Below are 24,877 nucleotides of genomic sequence, written 5' to 3' on the forward strand. Positions count from 1 at the left end.
AGGTGTATTTTCATCGGTTACCCACAGAAATCCTTCGGTTACCTCTTCTACAGACCCAGTGAGAATGTGGTCTTTGTAGCTAGAAGAGGAGTCTTTTGTGAGAGAGAATTCATAAGCCAAGGAGATAGTGGGAGGCAGATTGATCTTGAAGAAATTCAAGAATCAATTGGTGAAGGAACCTCAGACACTAGCAATCAACCTGAGGAGGAAACTCCTGTTGATCCAGCTGACGAGTGTGTACCTCCAAGGCGTTCTACACGGGTTAGGAACACACCTTCGTTTTATTATGGTTTTCATATTACTACGGAAGGTGATACATGTTGGATAAGGTGTCTAAGTCCATAACTTATTTGGTATATACTTGACCCGACCGGCATGGTCCATTTGGGTTGCATCTCATCCAAACTATTATGGATAATTTTATGAGAGTTATACACATATGTTTATTAATATATTATGAGTTATAATATATTAATATGAAGTTACGTTATTTATTTAGTTTTAGTCTTAAATTAATTATGGATTAATTTAGAGATTAAAAGGAATACTAATTAAATTATGGGCTACTTGTTTTATATAGTGTGGGCTAATACTCATTTGTTAATGGGCTAGGCTTATGTGGAAGTCCATGGATGATCCATGGAGCTTTTAACCCATGGATCCTTGGAATAGGAAAAGACATGGGTTATTAGGGTTTCACCCTAACCATGCATACTATATAAGCATGCTTATGGAGCATGAAATGGAGCCGAAGAGAAAGCTAGTGTTCTAGTGTGTGTGTGCATGTGTGTGGCCGAAAATACAAGAGTGTGTATACTCTCTCAAAGTTTTCCCAGAGTTTGTGGTGTTTGTGATTCCATTTGAGGCATTCACACTATTGGTGCTTGGCCCTCAAACTCCTAAGAACCCAACACACCAAAAGGTATGTAATCTCTTCTAACTCTTTTTATGTTGAAATGTTCCCCATGCCATGTTAGATAGGTTATAAACCTTGGAAAATTATTATTTTGCATGTATTTAGACAAACATAGATCCAAGGTTTATTAGGGTTGCATGCACACTTAGGAAGTGTTAGATTGCTCAAAACCCAACAGTGGTATCAGAGCCTAGGCTTGCTTGTTTGATACTTGATGCAAAATAGTGAAAAAAGTCGAAATCGTTGCTGTCTGCATGGTGGACTCGCCGAGTCCATTTGGGGGACTCGCCGAGTCCAAGGCAAACTTCAACCTACTCGACGAGTCCGTTCGTGCACTCGGCGAGTAGGATCGAAAGAATGCAGAATCTTGACTTTTGCTGCTGGAAATGGACTAGAAACATTACCCTAAATTGTTTTGGTGTTATAAAACTTATTTTAGTTGGTGTAATGGTTGTTCTAATCCATTTACAATAGCATATATCAAAAATCCATGATTTTATGTGTTCATATAATTCTTGAATTTTTGATGATCATGTTCATGTTCTTATGAATTTAGAAAATGATAGGAATTATTTGCTGAATTATTTAGGATTAATTCTTTATCATTTATGTGTTTTAATGGAGTCCATAATTTTTCCTCAAGTTATGGATTACCAAAGGTCACTTTCATTTAACACACACTTAAAAGACATAAGTTACATGAAAATGAAGAGTCTTCATTTTTATGAACCTTTAATTCATAAGTTATGAAATGAAGAGTTTTGCAAAGTTACAAAACTTGCCCTCAAGTTTTGGAATTTGTAAAGTTTCACACACTTTAATAAACTTTAATTCCAAACCTTAGAGTTTTAATAGTTAAAATTCAACCCTTATACTATTTATAACATTAATGGTTAATTATTATATATATGTATAAGAATAAGTCGTTTTACCGTTAGTAGGCCTCATTCACGAAGCCGGTCTATAAGGTGGGTATAAGGTTGTTGCCTATAAAATGGTGACTTAATGGGTGTATACTCTCACCCACCGCTTGCTTGATCGGTGGAGGGTCGTTAGCCGAACGGGTAGAACAATGACTTTAAATCCTCATTAAAAGTATAATGAATATTATAAAATAACTAAACTCTTTTAATTCCCAATCTTAGTTATTTTAGGAAAATGTGAACATGGTGCTAATCCATGGAATTCACACTTTCTACCTTACCAAGTCGTTGGTGGAGCGTGTGTGGTTAACCGGCACACTAACTAGAACTAGTAAGGATCACGAAGGGTAACTTAATGTTGTCATAGATCAATGGAGCGTGTGTGGTTAACCGGCACATTGATTGGGTGATAATATTAGGAGTACCAAGTGAGTTAGCATGGTTATTCACACCTTGTTTTGTGATCCTCGGCATCCCAGTCACAAAACTTGAAGGGCACAATCGAGATTGAAACATGCCATTGAAAAGTTCAATGAATCTCAAAAGAATCTAGGAATTTCAAATCCAATTAAACCTAATAAATCATTTCGTTTTCATGGTGGAAATTGGTGAATCGTCATTCGCCTACCTTTCAAATATATTATTACTTAGATTACGGCATCCCTCTTCTAAGTGTAATATATTGTGATTGGATCCTAGCCTTAATATTACATTTGGGTGTCTTATTAAGGATCCTAAATATCTAATCTAAACTTACTTTCTTCTTTCAGATGTCTTCCAACACTAATGCTTCAGGCTCTAACCCAACTGGTTCTTTCTCTCTCATGAATCTTTGTGGGAGGGTCATCTTTGATGGTTCCAACTTCATGGATTGGATTAGGAACATCAGGATGGTTACTCGTTACGAGGACAAGGAATATGTCCTCGATAAGGAGTTAAAAGAACTTGATGAGTCTACTGCTATTCCTGAGGAGATCGCTGAATTCAGGACTCATGAGAGAGATGCTACTAAGGTGGCATGTATCATGATGGCCACGATGACAGCCGAGCTCCAAAAGTCGTATGAAGATTTCTACCCTTTTGAGATGCACCAAGACCTGATGGAAAGGTACCATCAGAGTGCTCGTCAGGAGCGGTATGAAATAATCTCCTCCATAATAACTACCCGCATGAAGGACGGTGAATCCGTCACGAGCCACATGCAAAAGATGCAAAGGTATGTGGACCGTTTGCTGAAGCTAAATGTTAACATCCCCGAGGAGTTAGCAATTGACAGCATTTTGCACTCCTTGCCTTCTTGTTATGATCATTTTCGAATGACATATCATATGAACAAGGAGGAAGTTACCCTCAGCAAGCTTCAAGGACTCTTGAAGACCGCGGAAACCGGTCTTAAGGGTAAAGCGGTTGTTACCTCTACTACTCCTACTCCAACTTCTACCCCTGTTTTAGCTATTGGGCAAGGCAAAGGGAAAAAGAGGAAGCACCCTTCGAAGGGTACCAAGGGAAAGTCTCTTGAAGGCTCCTCATCAAAGACTAAGAACGGTTCTGTCACTCCTTCTACCATTCCAAAGGATGCTGAATGCTTTTATTGCCATGAAAAGGCACACTGGAAGCGAAACTGCCCTAAGTACTTGCAGGATCTAAAGGATGGGAAAGTGAAACCCACCTATGCAGGTATTTACACTATATTGTCTAATTACTCAACATATTCTAACTCTTGGGTGCTTGAGACAGGATGTGGTATTCACATATGTTCTGATTTGCAGGGCCTAAGAAGAAGTGAGGATGTGGAGCACGGGAAGATAAACTTAATCATGGGGAATAGGAAGGCTTCACCTGTTTCCAAGATTGGAGTTTATACTTTGTTGCTTAATAATGGGTTAAAATTAGATTTGAATAAATGTGTGTACTCGTCTGAAATGGCGAGGAATATTATTTCTTTTCATGCTTTGTACAAACAAGGTTTTACCTTTTCGTTTGATAATGAATGTGGTGGTATTAATGCTTTCTTTAATAATGCGTTTTATTTTAAAGCATTACCTTGTGATGGTGTGTATGAAACTGTGTCGATTGTAGAAAACTTAGGAAATAATGTGTTGTATATTGATTCTTCTACTAGCCTAGATAAAGCATCATTGTGGCATTGTCGTCTTGGACGTGTAAACAAGAAACGCATAGGCCAACTCCAAAAGAGTGGAGTCTTGGAATCATTTGACCTTAAATCAGATGATAGTTGTGAATCTTGTCTACTTGGAAAAATGACAAAATCACCCTTCACTAGAACTTGTGAGAGGGGTGAAGGTTTGTTGGACCTAATACATACTGATGTATGTGGGCCATTCAAAACCGCCACAAGGGATGCTAATCGGTATTATGTGACTTTTATTGATGATTTTAGTAGATATGGGTATGTCTACTTAATCAAACATAAGTCCGAAACCTTTGAAAGGTTTAAGGAATTCAAGCAGGAAGTAGAAAATCAATTGGGCAGGAACATTAAGATGCTTCGATCCGATCGAGGTGGTGAGTATCTTAGTACCGAGTTCCTTGACTATCTTAAGGAGTGTGGGATTGTCTCACAATTGACTCCTCCCAGGACACCACAGCTGAATGGTGTAGATGAGAGGCGTAATCGTACCTTGTTGGACATGGTTCGCTCTATGATGAGTCGAGTTTCGTTACCAATCTCTTTTTGGGGGTATGCCTTAGAGACTGCCGCCCATATCCTTAATCTAGTCCCTACAAAGAAGGTTACCAAAACACCTCATGAGATGTGGACTGGGAAGGTTCCCAATTTGGACCACATAAAAATTTGGGGTTGCGAAGCCTTCGTGAGGCGTGAAACTCATGATAAGCTTGAACCCCAAAGTGAAAGGTGTATTTTCATCGGCTACCCACAGAAATCCTTCGGTTACCTTTTCTACAGACCCAGTGAGAATGTGGTCTTTGTAGCACGAAGAGGGATCTTTCACGAGAAAGAATTTATAAGCCAAGGAGACAGTGGGAGGCAGATTGATCTTGAAGAAATTCAAGAATCAATTGGTGAAGGAACCTCAGACACTAGCAATCAACCTGAGGAAGAAACTCCTGTTGATCCAGCTGACGAGTCTGTACCTCCGAGACGTTCCACACGGGTTAGGAACACACCTTCGTTTTATTATGGTTTTCATATTACTACGGAAGGTGATACGTTTATTAGTGATAGTACACTAGTAACTTTGGATGAACCTAGCAGTGTTAAGGAAGCCATGGCAGGCCCGGAGTCTGCTAAATGGAAGGAGGCTATGGACAGCGAGATACAGTCCATGTATGACAATCAAGTTTGGAACTTGGTTGACAATGTACCAGGCCGTAAAACAGTCGGGTGCAAATGGATCTTCAAGAAGAAGACAAACATGGAAGGAAAAGTGCATACTTATAAGGCTCGACTGGTTGCGAAGGGTTTTACTCAAACTCAGGGTGTTGATTATGATGAAACCTTCTCGCCGGTGGCCAAGATTAAGTCTATTAGGGTTATGTTAGCCATTGCAGCATTTCATGATTATGAAATATGGCAAATGGATGTCAAAACCGCTTTCCTTAATGGAAAGTTGGCTGAGGATGTGTACATGAATCAGCCAGAGGGTTTTGTCAATGCAGAGTACCCTAATAGAGTATGCAAGCTTGAGAAATCCATTTATGGATTAAAACAAGCATCTCGTAGATGGAATCTTTGTTTTGATGAGAAGGTAAAAGAGTTTGGCTTCTTGAGAAGCGAAGATGAGTCTTGCGTGTATGTCAGAGCTAGTGGGAGTATAGTTAGCTTCTTGGTACTGTATGTGGATGACATACTACTCATAGGAAATGACATCCCAACCTTGCAGGAGGTTAAGTCCTGGCTTGGGAAGTGCTTTGCTATGAAGTACCTAGGGGAGGCTACCTATATCCTAGGGATAAGGATATTAAGAGAAAGGAGTAGAAGACTAATTGGACTTAGTCAGAGTATCTACTTGGATAAGGTGTTGAAAAGGTTCAACATGGAGAATTCCAAGAAAGGAGATTTACCGGTCCAAAGCAATACCAAACTGAGTAAGACTCAGAGTCCGAGTACAGAGGCAGAGATAGCTGAGATGAGCCAATTACCATATGCTTCCGCAGTTGGCTCGATCATGTATGCTATGGCTTGTACCCGTCCTGATGTGGCATTTGCTTTGAGCATGGTCAGCAGGTATCAGGGGAACCCTGGCAAAGCTCATTGGACCGCGGTAAAGAACATTCTCAAGTACCTGCGGAGGACTAAGGATTGGGTCCTTACCCTTGGTGGCAGTGATGACTTGAGAATATTAGGGTATAGTGATGCTGGTTTTCAGACTGATAGGGATAATTTCCGCTCTCAGTCGGGCTGGATCTTTACCTTAAATGGAGGGGCAATTTCTTGGAAGAGTTCCAAACAGGAGATGGTGGCTGATTCGACTTGTGAATCAGAGTATATAGCAGCGAGTGAAGCAGCGAAGGAGGCGATATGGCTAAAGAACTTAATCGGAGACCTTGGAGTTGTACCAGCTATTAAGGAACCTATAGAGATTTTCTGTGACAACAATGCTGCGGTTATCTTAGCCAAGGAACCAAGAGATCATGGCAGATCCCGACACATTGACAGAAAATATCACTTCATAAGACACAAGATTGAAGAAGGACTCCTTGTGACAAGGAGGATATCATCGGATGATAATCCTGCAGATCCCCTTACGAAGGGACTGACGAGGGTTAAGCATTTTCAGCATGCGAGACGCATCGAGCTGAGGGACGATATTAGTTTTACAGATTAGATAGTTTTCCTGAAACTTGTAAAATGTAATTGACGTTTGATGATGAATAAAATTTGTGATTTATTTATGAGTAAAGTGTTACTATCATTATCAATTATTTACTATTGTTTCAGTTTTGCATGTTTTGACTTCCAGAATAATTAATTTATTCAAACCTCCACAATCGATCATATGTCGGAAGTAGGTATGAATCAAGATTGTCATGAATTGGGTTTGTAGATGCCTTAAAGGTGTTTAGACATGGCAATGGTTGCTGCAACATTCATGAGTACTCATAAGTTATGAGTATTGGTATAAACCCACGCTCACTTGTATCACTTCATGGAATTTATCCCGAGTGATCGTGAGACGATAACATCATATAAATCTTTAAACCTAGAGATATGAGTTGTTACCTATGAGTTGGTTGTGCATTGATTGCACGTAAACGCATCAGTAACTTGATGTTATAAAACGTGCCTTTGTGTACAATTCAATAAGTAGTAGAACAAGCATATCAGTCGAAGTTTATCTGTTCCTTCTAGAAATAGAAGCGATATCCGGGCCCCTCGATGATTTTGTGTTGACCCATGTACCAGGCCTGGTCAGAACTAAACCGATGTGTTCAGTGAAGTTCTTCGTCAAACAAATCGGAAAATCGAGAAACAACTGCTAGACAATAAGCAAGACATAGTTCCATGTGTTTGTCCGGCTGATATCATGAGAACAGAGGATTATGTGATCACTTATCTAAAATGGCGCTTCATAGTTCGACAGAGTCTTCATTGTTCGAGAGCTACGATTGTTGGTTGGTTCCTGAAGTTATAGGCAAATATAGTTATTAGACTTATCCAAGTGGGAGTCTGTTGGATAAGGTGTCTATGTCCATAACTTATTTGGTATATACTTGACCCGACCGGCATGGTCCATTTGGGTTGCATCTCATCCAAACTATTATGGATAATTTTATGAGAGTTATACACATATGTTTATTAATATATTATGAGTTATAATATATTAATATGAAGTTACGTTATTTATTTAGTTTTAGTCTTAAATTAATTATGGATTAATTTAGAGATTAAAAGGAATACTAATTAAATTATGGGCTACTTGTTTTATATAGTGTGGGCTAATACTCATTTGTTAATGGGCTAGGCTTATGTGGAAGTCCATGGATGATCCATGGAGCTTTTAACCCATGGATCCTTGGAATAGGAAAAGACATGGGTTATTAGGGTTTCACCCTAACCATGCATACTATATAAGCATGCTTATGGAGCATGAAATGGAGCCGAAGAGAAAGCTAGTGTTCTAGTGTGTGTGTGCATGTGTGTGGCCGAAAATACAAGAGTGTGTATACTCTCTCAAAGTTTTCCAAGAGTTTGTGGTGTTTGTGATTCCATTTGAGGCATTCACACTATTGGTGCTTGGCCCTCAAACTCCTAAGAACCCAACACACCAAAAGGTATGTAATCTCTTCTAACTCTTTTTATGTTGAAATGTTCCCCATGCCATGTTAGATAGGTTATAAACCTTGGAAAATTATTATTTTGCATGTATTTAGACAAACATAGATCCAAGGTTTATTAGGGTTGCATGCACACTTAGGAAGTGTTAGATTGCTCAAAACCCAACAATACATTTATCAGTGATAGTAAATTGGTAAATTTGGATGAACCTAGCAGTGTTAAGGAAGCCATGGCAGGCCCGGAGTCTGCTAAATGGAAGGAGGCTATGGACAGCGAGATACAGTCCATGTATGACAATCAAGTTTGGAACTTGGTTGACAATGTACCAGGCCGTAAAACAGTCGGGTGCAAATGGATCTTCAAGAAGAAGACAGACATGGAAGGAAAAGTGCATACTTCTAAGGCTCGACTGGTTGCGAAGGGTTTTACTCAAACTCAAGGTATTGATTATGATGAAACCTTCTCGCCGGTAGAAAAGATTAAGTCTATTAGGGTTATGCTAGCCATTGCAGCATTTCATGACTATGAAATATGGCAAATGGATGTCAAAACCGCTTTCCTTAATGGTAAGCCGGCTGAGGATGTGTACATGAATCAGCCAGAGGGTTTTGTAAGTGCAGAGTACCCTAATAGAGTATGCAAGCTTAAGAAATCCATTTATGGATTAAAACAAGCATCTCGTAGCTGGAATCTTTGTTTTGATGAGAAGGTAAAAGAGTTTGGCTTCTCGAGAAGCGAAGATAAGTCTTGCGTGTATGTCAGAGCTAGTGGGAGTATAGTTAGCTTCTTGGTACTGTATGTGGATGACATACTACTCATAGGAAATGACATCCCAACCTTGCAGGAGGTTAAGTCTTGGCTTGGGAAGTGCGTTGCTATGAAGGACCTAGGGGAGGCTACCAATATCCTAGGGATAAGGATATTAAGAGAAAGGAGTAGAAGACTAATTGGACTTAGTCAGAGTATCTACTTGGATAAGGTGTTGAAAAGGTACAACATGGAGAATTCCAAGAAAGGAGATTTACCGATCCAAAGCAATACCAAATTGAGTAAGACACAGAGTCCGAGTACAGAGGCAGAGATAGCTGAGATGAGCCAATTACCGTATGCTTCCGCAGTTGGCTCGATCATGTATGCTATGACTTGTACCCGTCCTGATGTGGCATTTGCTTTGAGCATGGTCAATAGGTATCAGGGGAACCTTGGCAAGGCTCATTGGACCACGGTAAAGAACTGTTGGATAAGGTGTCTAAGTCCATAACTATTTCTGGTATGTACTTGACCCGACCCGGCATGGTCCATTTGGGTTGCATGGCACCATGCAATTGGATAAACTAAATGAGAGAAATAACGCTTGGAGATTATTAATATATTATAAGTTCTAATATATTAATAATATTATTTGATTAGTTTGAACAAGAATTAATTTAGAATTAATTAAGTGATCAAAAGATAACTAATTAAATATATGGGTTGATTAAGTAAATCATCCATATCTTGTATAGTGGGCTAAAAGGCTCCATGGATCATCAAGTTGGGTTCCACCCATAGGATGCTCCATGGATGCTCCATGGGAGTTACAAACCCATGGGTCATGGAAATGAAGAGTCATGACACATTAGGGTTTAACCCTAGATGTGTCAACACTATATAAGGAATATGATCTCCTCCCAAATCGGTTACAACAAAGTAATAAGGGGGCTTGGCCGATTTTGAAGAGTGTGTATTCTCTCATAAGTTCTTCCAAGAGCATTTGGTGTTGTGTGAAGCATTTGATGCATCACCACTTGAAGTGCTAGGCTCACAAGGTTTCAAGGAACACAAGCAACAACAAGGTAAGTTATTCTATCTATACTTTATGTTAAAATTATTCCCCATGTATGCTAGATAGGATATAACCTTGGAATTAAACTTTGCATGACAAATTAGACAAACATAGATCCAAGGTTATTAGGGTTGCATGTACACTTAGGAAGTGTTAGAATGCTCAAAACCCATCAGTGGTATCAGAGCCAGGTTTGTTTGTTCTTATTTGTTCTTAAAAGTTGAAAACAGAATCGAAAATTTGCTGTCTGCGATCGGACTCGCCGAGTCCATAGGGGGGACTCGCCGAGTCCATGTGTATCTTCAACCAACTCGGCGAGTCATGTTCATGCACTCGGCGAGTAGGGTCGAATGAGTGCAGAATTTCGATTCAGTTGCTGGAAAATGAATTAGAAACATTACCCTAAACTGTTTTGGTAATTGTAAACTTGTTTTTGGTGGTGTAATGTTTTGCTAATTCATTTACAACAACTAGTTATCAAAATTACAAAGTTTTATGTAATTTTTGATTATGTTCATATTCATGTTCTTGTTCTTATGATGTTTTAGATGATCATAGGAATTATTTGTAACCTATTTGGTAGTTTAATTCTTGATCATAATGTGTTTTAATGGAGTCCATAACTTATCCTTAAGTTATGGAAAACCAAGAGTCACACTTGAGTTAAAACCATTAAGAAAAACACAAGAGTTATAAAAATGAAGAGTCTTCATTTTATGACTCTATTAAACTCATAAGTTACAAGAAATGAAAAGTTTTGAAAGTTACAAAACTTGCCCTCAAGTTTTGGAACAAGTAAAGTTAAGTTAAAACTTTAGCTCCAACCCCTAGAATTTTAAAAGTTAAAATTCAACCCTTATACTTATATTATGATAATTTAATAATTATATATATATGTATAAGAACAAGTCGTCTTACCGCTAGTACGCCTCATTCACGAAGCCGGTCTATAAGGTGGGTATAAGGTTGTTGCCTATAAAATAGTGACTTAATGGGTGTATATTCTCACCCACCGCTTGCTTGACTGGTGGAGGGTCGTTAGCCGAACGGGTAAGACAAGGACTTATAAATTCTCATTCAAAGTATGATGAATATATAAAGTAACTAAACGTTTTATTAAATTCCCAATCTTAGTTACTTTAGGAAAAATGTGAATAAGGTGCTAATCCATGAAATTACACTTTACACTTTGTCTGAGTCGTTGGTGGAGCGTGTGTGGTTAACCGGCACACTAACTTGGACTTAACAAGGTAGGTAAAGGGTGACTTAAGGTTTATTATAGTATCGGTGGAGCGTGTGTGGTTTACCGGCACATCGATTGAGTGATAAACTTTAAGGGTACCAAGTGATTTGCATGGTTACTTCACACCTCGTTTTGTGATCCTCGGCATCCCAGTCACAAAACCTGGAGGGCACTCCCGAGATCGAAACATGCCTTTGAAAAGTTCATTGGATCTCAAAGAATCTAGGAATTTCTAAAACCAATAAAAACTAAATATTTAATATTTCGGTTTTCGTGGTGGAAATTGGTGAATCGTCATTCACCTACCTTTCAAATATGGTATAGCTTAGATTACGACATACCTCTTCTAAGGTAAGTTATTCTATCTATACTTTATGTTAAAATTATTCCCCATGTATGCTAGATAGGATATAACCTTGGAATTAAACTTTGCATGACAAATTAGACAAACATAGATCCAAGGTTATTAGGGTTGCATGTACACTTAGGAAGTGTTAGAATGCTCAAAACCCATCAGTGGTATCAGAGCCAGGTTTGGTTGTTCTTATTTGTTCTTAAAAGTTGAAAACAGAATCGAAAATTTGCTGTCTGCGATCGGACTCGCCGTGTCCATAGGGGGGACTCGCCGAGTCCATGTGTATCTTCAACCAACTCGGCGAGTCATGTTCATGCACTCGGCGAGTAGGGTCGAATGAGTGCAGAATTTCGATTCAGTTGCTGGAAAATGAATTAGAAACATTACCCTAAACTGTTTTGGTAATTGTAAACTTGTTTTTGGTGGTGTAATGTTTTGCTAATTCATTTACAACAACTAGTTATCAAAATTACAAAGTTTTATGTAATTTTTGATTATGTTCATATTCATGTTCTTGTTCTTATGATGTTTTAGATGATCATAGGAATTATTTGTAACCTATTTGGTAGTTTAATTCTTGATCATAATGTGTTTTAATGGAGTCCATAACTTATCCTTAAGTTATGGAAAACCAAGAGTCACACTTGAGTTAAAACCATTAAGAAAAACACAAGAGTTATAAAAATGAAGAGTCTTCATTTTATGACTCTATTAAACTCATAAGTTACAAGAAATGAAAAGTTTTGAAAGTTACAAAACTTGCCCTCAAGTTTTGGAACAAGTAAAGTTAAGTTAAAACTTTAGCTCCAACCCCTAGAATTTTAAAAGTTAAAATTCAACCCTTATACTTATATTATGATAATTTAATAATTATATATATATGTATAAGAACAAGTCGTCTTACCGCTAGTACGCCTCATTCACGAAGCCGGTCTATAAGGTGGGTATAAGGTTGTTGCCTATAAAATAGTGACTTAATGGGTGTATATTCTCACCCACCGCTTGCTTGACTGGTGGAGGGTCGTTAGCCGAACGGGTAAGACAAGGACTTATAAATTCTCATTCAAAGTATGATGAATATATAAAGTAACTAAACGTTTTATTAAATTCCCAATCTTAGTTACTTTAGGAAAAATGTGAATAAGGTGCTAATCCATGAAATTACACTTTACACTTTGTCTGAGTCGTTGGTGGAGCGTGTGTGGTTAACCGGCACACTAACTTGGACTTAACAAGGTAGGTAAAGGGTGACTTAAGGTTTATTATAGTATCGGTGGAGCGTGTGTGGTTTACCGGCACATCGATTGAGTGATAAACTTTAAGGGTACCAAGTGATTTGCATGGTTACTTCACACCTCGTTTTGTGATCCTCGGCATCCCAGTCACAAAACCTGGAGGGCACTCCCGAGATCGAAACATGCCTTTGAAAAGTTCATTGGATCTCAAAGAATCTAGGAATTTCTAAAACCAATAAAAACTAAATATTTAATATTTCGGTTTTCGTGGTGGAAATTGGTGAATCGTCATTCACCTACCTTTCAAATATGGTATAGCTTAGATTACGGCATACCTCTTCTAAGGTAAGTTATTCTATCTATACTTTATGTTAAAATTATTCCCCATGTATGCTAGATAGGATATAACCTTGGAATTAAACTTTGCATGACAAATTAGACAAACATAGATCCAAGGTTATTAGGGTTGCATGTACACTTAGGAAGTGTTAGAATGCTCAAAACCCATCAGTGGTATCAGAGCCAGGTTTGGTTGTTCTTATTTGTTCTTAAAAGTTGAAAACAGAATCGAAAATTTGCTGTCTGCGATCGGACTCGCCGTGTCCATAGGGGGGACTCGCCGAGTCCATGTGTATCTTCAACCAACTCGGCGAGTCATGTTCATGCACTCGGCGAGTAGGGTCGAATGAGTGCAGAATTTCGATTCAGTTGCTGGAAAATGAATTAGAAACATTACCCTAAACTGTTTTGGTAATTGTAAACTTGTTTTTGGTGGTGTAATGTTTTGCTAATTCATTTACAACAACTAGTTATCAAAATTACAAAGTTTTATGTAATTTTTGATTATGTTCATATTCATGTTCTTGTTCTTATGATGTTTTAGATGATCATAGGAATTATTTGTAACCTATTTGGTAGTTTAATTCTTGATCATAATGTGTTTTAATGGAGTCCATAACTTATCCTTAAGTTATGGAAAACCAAGAGTCACACTTGAGTTAAAACCATTAAGAAAAACACAAGAGTTATAAAAATGAAGAGTCTTCATTTTATGACTCTATTAAACTCATAAGTTACAAGAAATGAAAAGTTTTGAAAGTTACAAAACTTGCCCTCAAGTTTTGGAACAAGTAAAGTTAAGTTAAAACTTTAGTTCCAACCCCTAGAATTTTAAAAGTTAAAATTCAACCCTTATACTTATATTATGATAATTTAATAATTATATATATATGTATAAGAACAAGTCGTCTTACCGCTAGTACGCCTCATTCACGAAGCCGGTCTATAAGGTGGGTATAAGGTTGTTGCCTATAAAATGGTGACTTAATGGGTGTATATTCTCACCCACCGCTTGCTTGACTGGTGGAGGGTCGTTAGCCGAACGGGTAAGACAAGGACTTATAAATTCTCATTCAAAGTATGATGAATATATAAAGTAACTAAACGTTTTATTAAATTCCCAATCTTAGTTACTTTAGGAAAAATGTGAATAAGGTGCTAATCCATGAAATTACACTTTACACTTTGTCTGAGTCGTTGGTGGAGCGTGTGTGGTTAACCGGCACACTAACTTGGACTTAACAAGGTAGGTAAAGGGTGACTTAAGGTTTATTATAGTATCGGTGGAGCGTGTGTGGTTTACCGGCACATCGATTGAGTGATAAACTTTAAGGGTACCAAGTGATTTGCATGGTTACTTCACACCTCGTTTTGTGATCCTCGGCATCCCAGTCACAAAACCTGGAGGGCACTCCCGAGATCGAAACATGCCTTTGAAAAGTTCATTGGATCTCAAAGAATCTAGGAATTTCTAAAACCAATAAAAACTAAATATTTAATATTTCGGTTTTCGTGGTGGAAATTGGTGAATCGTCATTCACCTACCTTTCAAATATGGTATAGCTTAGATTACGGCATACCTCTTCTAAGTTATATTATATTGTGATTGGATCCTAGCCTTAATATTACATTTGGGTGTTTTATTAAGGACTCTCTTAAATCTAAACTAAACTTGTTCTTCTTTTCAGATGTCTTCATCTAATGCTTCTGGCTCGAATCCTAATGGCTCCTTTACTCTTATGAGTCTGTGTGGGAAAGTCACCTTTGATGGATCCAACTTCAATAAGTGGATCAGAAACATCAGGATGATTACTCGCTACGAGGACAAAGAATATGTCCTTGACAAGGAGCTTAAGGAAATTGATGAGTCCACTGCAACTCCCCAGGAGATCGCTGACTTTCATACTCATGAAAGAGATGCAACCAAGGTGGCTTGCATCATGTTAGCCACCATGACAGCTGAACTCCAAAAGTCTTATGAAGACTTCTACCCTTATGAAATGCACCAAGATTTGATGGAAAGATACCATCAAAGTGCACGATAAGAGAGGTACGAAGTCATCTGCTCCATGATAACAACCATGATGAAGGACGGAGAGTCCGTCACGAGCCACATGCAGAAAATGCAAAGGTATGTGGATCGGTTGCTGAAGCTAAATGTGAACTTCCCTGAGGAGCTTGCAATAGATATCATTTTGCACTCCTTACCATCGTGCTATGATCAATTCCGCATGACATATCACATGAACAAGGAAGAGGTCACCCTCAGCAAACTTCAGGGACTTCTCAAGACCGCAGAAACAGGTCTTAAGGGGAAGTCGGTTGCTATCACTCCTACTCCAGACACAACTCCGGTCTTGGAAATCGGGCAGAGTCGAGGGAGGAAGAGAAAGAGATCTTCAAAGGGTACCAAGGCTCGGACCCTTGATGGCTCTTCTTCAAGTGGAACCAAGAAAGGTTTCATTACTCCTTCTTCTGACCCAAAAGAGGCTGAATGCTTCTATTGCCACGAAAAAGCTCATTGGAAGCGGAACTGCCCAAAGTACCAGCAAGATGTAAAGGATGGGAAAGTCAAACCTAACCATGCAGGTATTTACACTATCATTTCTAATAACTCACCCCATTCGAAATCTTGGGTCCTTGATACAGGTTGCGGAATTCATATTTGCTGTGACTTGCAGGGACTAGGAAGAAGTGAGAATGTGGAGCAAGGAAGAATAAACTTAATCATGGGGAATAGGAAAGTTACACCTGTCACCAAGATTGGAGTTTATACTTTATCGCTAAGTAGTGGGTTAAATTTAGATTTGAATAAATGTTGTTATTCGCCAGAAATGGCAAGAAATATTATTTCCTTTCATGCATTGTACAAACAAGGTTTCACCTTTTCGTTTGATAATGAAGTTGGTTCGATTAATGCTTTCCTTAATAATGTACTTTATTTTAAAGCATTACCTTGTGATGGTGTGTATGAAGTTGTATCTATTGTAGATAACTTAGGAAATAATGTTTTGTGTATTGATTCTACTAATAATAATAACTTGGATAAAGCATCGTTATGGCATTGTCGTCTTGGACATATAAGCAAGAAACGCATAGGCCAACTCCAAAAGGATGGAGTCTTGGAGTCGTTTGACCTAAAGTCAAATGATAGTTGCGAATCATGCTTACTTGGAAAAATGACAAAGTCACCCTTCACAGGCTCATGTGAAAGGGGTGAAGGTTTGTTGGACCTTATACACACGGATGTGTGTGGACCATTCAAACATGCCACTAGAGATGCTAATCGTTATTATTTGACTTTTACCGATGATTACAGTAGATATGGATATGTCTACTTAATCAAGCATAAGTCAGAGACTTTCGAGAAGTTTAAGGAATTTAAACAGGAAGTCGAGAATCAATTGGGCAGGAACGTTAAGATGCTTCGATCCGATCGAGGTGGTGACTATCTTAGTTCAGAGTTCCTCGACTATCTAAAGGAATGTGGGATTGTCTCACAATTGACACCTCCCAGGACACCGCAGTTGAATGGTGTGGCTGAGAGGCGTAATCGAACCTTGTTGGACATGGTTCGTTCCATGATGAGTCGAGCTTCGCTACCAATATCATTCTGGGGGTATGCCTTAGAGACTGCCGCCCATATCCTTAATCTAGTCCCTACAAAGAAAGTTGCCAAAACTCCTCACGAGATGTGGACTGGTAAAGTACCTAAACTAGACCACATCAAGATTTGGGGCTGCGAGGCTTTCGTGAAACGCGAGACTCATGATAAGCTCGAACCCCGAAGCGAGAGGTGTATTTTCATCGGCTACCCACAACAATCCTTTGGTTACCTCTTCTACAGACCTAATGACAATGTGGTCTTTGTAGCAAGAAGAGGAGTCTTTCGAGAAAGAGAGTTTATAAGCCAAGGAGACAGTGGGAGGCAAGTTGATCTTGAAGAAATTCAAGAGTCAAGTGGTGAAGGAACTTTAAACTCTAGCCCTCAACTTGAGGAGGAAACTCCTGTTGAGCCAATTGACGAATCTGTACCTCTGAGGCGTTCCACGAGAGTTAGGAGTGCACCTGAGCATTACTATGGATTCCATATTACTACAGAAGGTGAGACACTTATTAGTGATGAGACACTAGTAAGTCAAGATGACCCTAACAGCTACGAGGAAGCCATGGCAGGCCCCGAGTCTGCTAAATGGAAAGAGGCTATGGATAGCGAGATACAATCCATGTATGACAATCAAGTTTGGAACTTGGTTGAGAATGTACCAGGTCGAAAGACTATAGGGTGCAAATGGGTCTTCAAGAAGAAGACCGACATGGATGGTAAAGTACACACTTATAAGGCTAGACTGGTTGCAAAGGGCTTCTCTCAAGTTCCTGGAGTGGATTATGATGAGACCTTTTCTCCGGTAGCCAAGATTAAGTCTATTCGGGTTCTGTTAGCCATAGCCGCATTTCATGACTATGAAATTTGGCAAATGGATGTCAAAACCGCTTTCCTTAATGGAAAGTTGGCTGAAGATGTTTACATGATTCAGCCAGAGGGTTTTGTCAGTAACGAGTACCCTAATAGAGTGTGTAAGCTTGAGAAATCCATTTCTGGATTAAAGCAAGCACCTCGCAGATGGAATCTTTGCTTTGATGAAAAGGTCAAGGAATTTGGCTTTTCTAGGAGTGAAGATGAATCTTGTGTATATGTCAAGGCTAGTGGGAGTATAGTCAGATTTTTGGTATTGTATGTGGATGACATACTACTCATAGGAAACGACATTCCAACCCTACAGGAAGTAAAGTCCTGGCTTGGAAAGTGTTTCGCTATGAAGGACCTTGGTGAAGCTGCCTATATTTTGGGGATAAGGATCTTGAGAAATCGGAGTAAAAGACTAATTGGACTTAGTCAAAGTACCTACTTGGAGAAGATTCTGAAGAGATTCAGAATGCAAAACTCCAAGAAAGGAGAGTTGCCCATCCAGAGTAGCGCCAAGCTGAGTAAGACACAAAGCCCTAGCACTGAGGCTGAGATAGCAGAAATGAGTCAAATACCTTATGCTTCGGCTGTAGGTTCGATCATGTATGCTATGACGTGTACTCGACCTGATGTAGCCTTTGCCTTGAGCATGGTTAGCAGGTTTCAGGGGAATCCTAGCAAGGCACACTGGACAGCGGTAAAGAATATTCTCAAGTACCTGCGAAGGACTAAGGACTGGGTCCTTACCCTCGGTGGGAGTGATGACTTGAGAGTTGTAGGGTATAGTGATGCTAGCTTCCAAACTGATAGGGATAACTTCCGCTCTCAGTCGGGCTGGGTCTTTACCCTAAATGGAGGAGCAATTTCTTGGAAGAGTTCCAAGCAAGAGACAGTGGCAGATTCTACTTGTGAATCAGAATATATTGCAGCTAGCGAAGCGGCAAAGGAGGAGTTATGGCTGAGAAACTTCATTGGAGACCTTGGAGTTGTACCAGCTATTAAAGAGCCGATGGAAATTTTCTGTGATAGTGAAAGTGTTGTTGCCTTAGCCAAGGAACCAAGGGATCACGGGAGATCCAGACACATCGACAGAAAATACCATTTCATCAGACATCGGATCGAAGAAGGACTCCTCGTGGCAAAGAGGGTATCATCAGATGAGAATCCGGCAGATCCCCTCACGAAGGGACTGACTCGGGTTAAGCATCTCCAGCATGCTCGGAGCATAGGGCTGAAGGATGATATTAGATTTAGTAGTTAGATAATCTCGAAATTTGTAAAGTGTAATTGACATTTGATGATGAATAAAAGTGTTTTATTTATGAGTAAAGTGTTGCTATCTCTTGTCGATCGTTTACTATATTTCTTTTGCATGTTTTGACTTCCAGAATAATTTTGTTTGGTATAACATATTATTCAAACCTCCACAGTCGGTCATATGTCGGAAGTAGGTATGAATCAAGACTGTCATGTTTGATTGTAGAGGTCTGGGACAAGGCTACAACAATCATGAGTGCTCATAAGTTCTGAGCATTGGACTCAACCCACGCTCACTGGAATCACTTCATGGAATTCTATCTCGAGTGATCGTGAGACGGTAATATCATATAAGTCTTTAAACCTAGAGATATGATTTGTTACTTACGAGTTGGTTATGCATTGATTGTACGAAAAACGCATTGGTAACTCGATGTTATAAAATCGTGCTCTTATGTGTAATTCAATAAGTAGTAGAACAAACATATGAGTCGAAGTTTATCTGTTCCTTCTTGGATTAGAAGCTGATATCTGGGCCCCTCGATGATTTTGTTTTGACCTATGTACCGGGCCCGGTCAGAACTAGATTGATGTGTTCAATAAAGTTCTTTGTCAAACAAATCGGAAATCGGGAAACAAATGTTGGACAATAAGTAAGACATTGTTCCATGTATTTGTCTGACTGATATCTAGAACAGAGGATTATATGATCACTTATCTTAAATGGCGTACCATCATCTTCTCAAGTTTCGAGAAACATTGTAAAGAGCTACGATTGCCGATCGGTTCCTGAAGTCATACTTGCAGTAATAGTTACTAGACTTATCCAAGTGGGAGACTGTTGGATAAGGTGTGTAAGTCCATAACTATTTCTGGTATGTACTTGACCCGACCCGGCATGGTCCATTTGGGTTGCATGGCACCATGCAATTGGATAAACTAAATGAGAGAAATAACGCTTGGAGATTATTAATATATTATAAGTTCTAATATATTACTAATATTATTTGATTAGTTTGATCAAGAATTAATTTAGAATTAATTAAGTGATCAAAAGATAACTAATTAAATATATGGGTTGATTAAGTAAATCATCCATATCTTGTATAGTGGGCTAAAAGGCTCCATGGATCATCAAGTTGGGTTCCACCCATAGGATGCTCCATGGATGCTCCATGGGAGTTACAAACCCATGGGTCATGGAAATGAAGAGTCATGACACATTAGGGTTTAACCCTAGATGTGTCAACACTATATAAGGAATATGATCTCCTCCCAAATCGGTTACAACAAAGTAATAAGGGGGCTTGGGCGATTTTGAAGAGTGTGTATTCTCTTATAAGTTCTTCCAAGAGCATTTGGTGTTGTGTGAAGCATTTGAGGCATCACCACTTGAGGTGCTAGGCTCACAAGGTTTCAAGGAACACAAGCAACAACAAGGTAAGTTATTCTATCTATACTTTATGTTAAAATTATTCCCCATGTATGCTAGATAGGGTATAACCTTGGAATTAAACTTTGCATGACAAATTAGACAAACATAGATCCAAGGTTATTAGGGTTGCATGTACACTTAGGAAGTGTTAGAATGCTCAAAACCCATCAAGAACATTCTCAAGTACCTGCGGAGGACTAAGGATTGGATCCTTACCCTTGGTGGCAGTGATGACTTGAGAGTATTAGGGTATAGTGATGCTAGTTTTTAGACTGATAGGGATAATTTCCGCTCTCAGTCGGGCTGGATCTTTACCTAAAATGGAGGGGCAATTTCTTGGATGAGTTCCAAACAGGAGACGGTGGCTGATTCGACTTGTGAATCAGAGTATATAGCAGCGAGTGAAGCAGCGAAGGAGGCGATATGGCTAATGAACTTCATCAGAGACCTTGGAGTTGTACCAACTATTAAGGAACCTATAGAGATTTTCTGTGACAACAATAGTGCGGTTACCTTAGCCAAGGAACCAAGAGATCATGGCAGATCCCGACACATTGACAGAAAATATCACTTCATAAGACACAAGATTGAAGAAGGACTCCTTGTGACAAGGAGGATATCGTTGGATGAGAATCCTGCAGATCCCCTTACGAAGGGACTGACGAGGGTTAAGCATTTTCAGCATGCGAGACGCATCGGGCTGAGGGACGATATTAGTTTTACAGATTAGATAGTTTTCCTGAAACTTGTAAAATGTAATCGACGTTTGATGATGAATAAAATTTGTGATTTATTTATGAGTAAAGTGTTACTATCATTGTCAATTATTTACTATAGTTTCAGTTTTGCATGTTTTAACTTCCAGAATAATTAATTTATTCAAACCTCCACAATCGATCATACGTCAGAAGTAGGTATGAATCAAGATTGTCATGAATTGGGTTTGTAGATGCCTTAAAGGTGTTTAGACATGGCAATGATTGCTGCAACATTCATGAGTACTCATAAGTTATGAGTATTGGTATAAACCCACGCTCACTTGTATCACTTCATGGAATTTATCTCGAGTGATCGTGAGACGATAACATCATATAAATCTTTAAACCTAGAGATATGAGTTGTTACCTATGAGTTGGTTGTGCATTGATTGTACATAAACGCATCAGTAACTTGATGTTATAAAACGTGCCTTTGTGTACTATTCAATAAGTAGTAGAACAAGCATATCAATCGAATTTTATTTGTTCCTTCTAGAAATAGAAGCGATATCTGGGCCCGTCGATGATTTTGTGTAGACCCATGTACCAGGCCTGGTCAGAACTAAACCGATGTGTTCAGTGAAGTTCTTCGTCAAACAAATTGGAAAATTGAGAAACAGCTGCTAGACAATAAGCAAGACATAGTTCCATGTGTTTGTCCGGCTAATATCATGAGGACAGAGGATTATGTGATCACTTATCTAAAATGGCGCTTCATAGTTCAACAGAGTCTTCATACTTCGAGGGAGTTTTCGAGAGCTACGATTGCTGGTTGGTTCCTGAAGTTATAGGCAAATACAGTTATTAGACTTATCCAAGTGGGAGTCTGTTGGATAAGGTGTCTAAGTCCATAACTTATTTGGTATATACTTGACCCGGTTGGCATGGTCCATTTGGGTTGCATCTCATCCAAACTATTATGGATAATTTTATGAGAGTTATACACATATGTTTATTAATATATTATGAGTTATAATATATTAATATGAAGTTACGTTATTTAATTAGTTTTAGTCTTAAATTAATTATGAATTAATTTATAGATTAAAAGGAAGACTAATTAGATTATGGGCTATTTGTTTTATATAGTGTGGGCTAATACTCGTTTGTTAATGGGTAGGCTTATGTGGAAGTCCATGGATGATCCATGGAGCTTTTAACCCATTGATCCTTGGAAAGGAAGAGACATGGGTTATTAGGGTTTCACCCTAACCATGAACACTATATAAGCATGCTTATGGAGCATGAAATGGAGCCTAAGAGGAAACTAGTGAACTAGTGTGTGTGTGCTTGTGTGTGGCCGATTTTATACAAGTATGTATACTCTCTAAAAGTTTTCCATGAGTTTGTGGTGTTTTGTGATTCCATTTGAGGCATTCACACTATTGGTGCTTGGCCCTCAAACTCCTTAGAACCAAACTCACCAAAAGGTATGTAATCTCTTCTAACTCTTTTATGTTGAAATGTTCCCCATGCCATGTTAGATACGTTATAAACCTTGGAAATTTTATTATTTTGCATGTATTTAGAAAAACATGGATCAAAGGTTTATTAGGGTTGCATGCACACTTAGGAAGTGTTAGATTGCTCAAAACCCAACAAAATGTCCTCTAAAGGAACCACTATCGTCTCATCGGCTACACACTTCCTTAGCTGGGACATGTGGAAGTTGTTGTGAATCTGGCTTAACTCTACAACTAACTCCAATCTATAAGCTACCTTACGCACTCGCGCTATCACCCTGAAGGGACCAATGTATCTAAGGCCTAGCTTGCCTCGTTTTTGGAATCGGATCACCCCTTTCATGGGGGTACCTTCAGGAGGACAAAATGTCTGACTTGAAACTCTAACTCTAAACGGTGCCGGTCGGCGTACCTCTTTTGACGACTCTGGGTCGTTAGTAACCTTTTTCTGATGTGTTGGATCTGCTCTGTTGTCTTGAGCACTATCCCAGTGCGCCCCATCACTCTTTTCCCTGCCTCTCCCTAAAACATGGGAGTTTGACACTGTTGGATTAGATGTCTAAACCCATAACTATTATTGGTATGTACTTGACCGAGAGTAGCATGGTCCATTTGGGTTGCATATCATCAGGGCAATTTGTTAGGCTGGAATTTTTAGAGAAGATGTTTTATATATGACTTATTAACATATTATAAGTTATAGTATATTAATATGAAATTATATGAGTTAATTAGTATTGATCAATAATTAATTTGGAAAATAATTTAGAGATCAAAGAGACAAATTAAATCTATGGGGGTTGATTATGTTAATTAGTTATATTTATATGTGTTGGGTTTATGATCCATGTTGGACTAACTTTATGCATGGATACATAAAGGTTTTGGCCAGATGAACCATGGATCATAAGACCCATGGGTATGTGTGACAACCGAAATCTTCATTCGGTAAAACCCTAGAGTCAATCATTTCAAATTATAAGTCAAGTTCACTTTTATTGGTTTTTAGAAAATTTAAAGTTCGTTTGATTATTTTAATAATTAATCTTTAAACGAATGGGTGAAAGGATGTGCCGACTCGAGTCTTGAAATTTCAAAATCCACGAATACCACGTAGCTTAGAAGTTCATGACCAAACTTTTATGTTTAGGGCTTAATTTACCCCAAAAACCGTAAACTCATGCTTAAGCATGAGTTTACTCCTGAAGACACTTCATTTCTCATTTGTAAACTCAAGAGTAAACTCCAAAACTCTCTCAAGTATCATCCAAGTTTTTGTTCAATATATTCAATCTAGTAAGTGTTTCCAGTTCTTTGAAGTTAGTATATCACTTAAACTAGTGATTGTACATCTTTTCATCCATCCATTTATGTGTTTTGACTAGATTTCCAAAACACCAAGAACACACAATAGTGTTTTTGGGCCCTTAGCACCTTTCAAGCTTCTAACTAGTAAGTACTCCAACCATAGTGTATTGATCAGCTTATTTACTTATCATACATCAAGAAAATGTCCCAAAAACACCAAGATCTTGGAGTTTACGGTCCAAGGAGTTCTTGGACCGTGAACCCCAAATAAAGGTGCTAAAGTGTGCCAAAGTGTACTTTATCTTATCCTAAGCCTTGGGTATTAACTAAGAATCCTTTTTTGATGTGTATACCACATCAAAACCACCAAAATCTATCACATATATGTGTTTATGGTTTGCGTATCTCCCAAAACCGTAAACACCCCAAAGTGGGTATAAATGGCCCATACTCCTTCCTTTTGCCTAGAATCTAACCTAGGCTATTACCTTGAAGTGTTTAGAACTTGAAAACATCAAAATACCTTATTCCATAAGATTTTACGGTAGTAAACTCATGGAGAAATGGTCCTTCGACTGTAAACTCCATTTAGGAGTGTATTGATACCACAAAACACTTCCTAAGGCTTAAACATGAAGTATGAATGCTTGGATTGGCTTAGAAGATTTCAAAACAACAAATGGTCAAAAGATTATGAGCTTAAGGCTGTAAACTCAAGAGTTTACGATCGTAAACTCAATGGGATATGGTCTATGGGGAGTAAACTCATATTAGGGGTTCCCTTGAACCCTAAAACCCAATAGCCTTGCCCTACAACACTTAGGTGCACTCCATAGCACTTATAACACTTATACAAAGTGTTTATCATAACCTAGGATATCTTACCTTTGTTTATTAGTTGTTTAGAGACTAATTGGGTACACATATTTGATATTATATTTTATCTAGGATTATAGAGTGTGTACAAGTCTTCACTTGACACCTAGCAGTCCTACATTTTCAGTTCATCTGTACCACTCACTACAGGTGAGTTCGTACCCCTTAATCAATGTTTTAAATGTTTTTAAATGCTTTTATGGGGGGGGGGCTA

The sequence above is a fragment of the Lactuca saligna genome, chromosome 3 (genome assembly GCF_052625555.1).
Source record: "Lactuca saligna cultivar CGN05327 chromosome 3, ASM5262555v1, whole genome shotgun sequence".
In the NCBI taxonomy this organism is placed as follows: domain Eukaryota; kingdom Viridiplantae; phylum Streptophyta; class Magnoliopsida; order Asterales; family Asteraceae; genus Lactuca; species Lactuca saligna.